Genomic DNA, 2,806 nt, shown 5'->3' with positions numbered 1-2,806 from the left:
TATTTTCAGAAGTTATTTTGTAATCTGTCATATAATATAGTTACACTTTTAGTCAGCTTATCAAAAATATTACAGAATGTCCAAGTTTAAGAGATATTTATAATTTTGTTTTACTTGGTACAGGTATAGGTAATGTTACAATTGAACATTTCTCCAGCAAATAGAAATTCATAGCTGTATTATAAAGGTTATTTTAGCTTTTTTGAGTAATGTAAAAACTAGGTACAATTATGACAACTATTTTCTTTCCCCCCAGTAGAAATATTTAAACTTTAGATGCTTATGTTTTCATAAACATATGAATTTTATTTGGAATTTATTTTTCATGATGGGCAAATTTAGAGTAGTCAATGAATTGTGAAATGGAAGGGAAGGAACCTAGACATTTTCTAGAAGTTAACCCAGCCCTCTGATTTTCCATTTGAAGAAAACACTCCCAGGTGATTTCCTAATTTTGTCATGTCATACCTGTAGTGCGAACTCTGTTGGAACCTGAGGTTCTTAGTGCCCAATCCAGTGGGTTGGCCTTTCCATGTGACTTATTTTATAAATCACCTTTTCCTTTTTTTTTTTTTTTTTTTTTAGAGGAGAGGGAGGGGCAGAGGGAGAGGAAGATTGAGAATCTTAAGCAGGCTCCAAGCCCAACTCAGAGCCCAATGCGGGACTTGATCTCAGGACCCTGAGATCATGACCTGAGCTAAAATCAAGAGTCGGATGCTTAACAAACTGAGCCACCCAGGTGCCCCTAAATCACCTTTTTATCTGAAGACTGTCCAAATGGTAGTGTTAGGTATGTCTATTAAAGTAACTGAAAAACCCAAAGGTTTACTGGATTTTTTGGCCTTTTGGTCAAAAGTGAAATTTTCCTCTGTAATTAAGACAATAGTTCAGTAAAAGAATGATAAACCCCCAAGTTTTCTGAATATGTGTGCTTTGGGAAACCCCAATGTGGGTGGCACTAAATATTTTCGACAGAAAATATGTGGGAAACAATGAGAAGGTGAGGTTTGTCATGAAACATATAAACATGAATGGACAAGGAAACGCACATTCACTTTTTTGCTGGTGGGACCTATCTCCATGTCAAGTGGTACACTAAGTATGATGTTTTCACTTCTCATGCTAATGTTTTTGTTGGCATGGCTAATTCAGAATTTACTATATATGCATACATCCTGTTCCTGTGGAATTAAACCCTGAAAATATTGTTTCCTCTACTGAAACATGAAGTTTTAGTAAACCCTAATATAAAGTAATCAAAAGTCAGAATATGAATGGTACCATCTTCTGGAGACAATGCTAAATGTAGAGTTAAAAGTCTTCAATTCAAATTTTAACCATGTCACTTACTTATAAATTATAGATTCAGTAAGAACCTGATAAGTAAACAGAAGCAAGGAAAGCAAGAGATTTTCCCTGGGACAGGATTTGTACTTCCATGACTATTGATTGTAAAATGCTGACTGTGTTATGTAAAGGTCTAACAATTAAGGCCTTCTCATCATCAATACTGGCTATACCAGCCCAGATATATATATATATATGTTTTCCATTTGAGAGTAATCATTTATTAACTGACCAGATTACAAAAATAATCATGGTAGATACCTTAGTTCATCCTTCTAATAAGCCTATTGATCTGGTCTTCCCGTTGCTAGCTTCTCCAGCTTCTACAAAATGGGTGGTCTTTTTCTTCATTCCCCCTCGTGGAGAAGATAATCTGAAGGGCCATAAAAAGTTGTTTGCTTCTTTGAAACATTTTCCAACAATATAGATCCCGTGAATCAGATCCTCCATGCAGATGATGCCATATTTACCAAGAGATCGGGCAATCGATGTGTTATCTGTCAGGGCAATTCACTTGTTGGTTTTGCCATAACCACGCTTGTAGATCAATTCATTCACCGACTTCAGGTCTGGATCCCCCCAAGCTATATACGGTTCCACCATCCTTAGCATGTTAACTGAAGCCTTGTTGAGCTTAACAAAGGTGCCATTGAAGATCCGGCGAAGGCGAAGAAGCTGCAACACCATTGATACCTTTGGGCTCACACCATTGATACCTCGGATCCTGATGACAAATGCCAATTTGGGTTCCCCAGGTACATGGAAGTTGCCAGCTTTTCTTGCCATCCTCGCCATTCGAATCTCAGTTCTGTACATCGGCTTATATTCCTTGTGGTAATGCTTAGCTTTTTCGTAGATAAGCTTCCTTCTTGCCTTTCGAAGCATCTTCTGAGCAAACTTCTTCCTCAGACGCTTGATCTTCAACTCTGTGAAATTCCTTCGCCTCTTCTTAAGGGTTTCTGGCACAGCAGGAACCTTCTTTTTCTTCTCTTCTGCCCCCTCCATGGTTCCAGCCAGAAAAGAGCCAGCCCAGATATTTCGATGACATTTTCTGTTTTGTCCCAGAAGCTACATATAGGAGGATTTCACAGATCACCATCATCTTTTGGAACTTTATTCCTAGGCTGACTGAGTAGCCCAATATTTGTTGTTCATTAATTTGTCTAGATGATTATTTAATAAAATTTAACATAGTAGTTATTCTGTCCCTGTTTTACGTATTTCAATTATTTAATGTACTTTGATCCTATGGTGATTGTATTACAACAAGGACATATTGACTACTTGATAAATAATAATGTTAATTAGTTATTTAGTTCCCCCCATAGAATCGACAGATTAAAATCTATTTCATTCCCTTGAGGATAATATTTCATGAGAAATGAGTAAATACTGATTTTCATTAAGAAGTGGTTTTCTTTTACAGTGTAAAATGTTAAACAAAAGCATTTTCTCTATC

At 36.6% G+C, this 2,806-nt stretch overlaps 1 pseudogene; it reads right to left on the bottom strand.

Moving 5' to 3' along the window:
- Positions 1-1,560: 1,560 nt before the first annotated feature.
- Positions 1,561-2,352, bottom strand: LOC118550529 (large ribosomal subunit protein uL30 pseudogene; annotated as a pseudogene).
- Between the last annotated feature and the right edge of the window lie 454 nt (positions 2,353-2,806).

Source organism: Halichoerus grypus, chromosome 12 (assembly GCF_964656455.1).
Source record: "Halichoerus grypus chromosome 12, mHalGry1.hap1.1, whole genome shotgun sequence".
In the NCBI taxonomy this organism is placed as follows: domain Eukaryota; kingdom Metazoa; phylum Chordata; class Mammalia; order Carnivora; family Phocidae; genus Halichoerus; species Halichoerus grypus.
The sequence above is the reverse complement of the archived record's forward strand: the minus strand, read 5'-3'. Positions and strand labels throughout refer to the sequence as shown.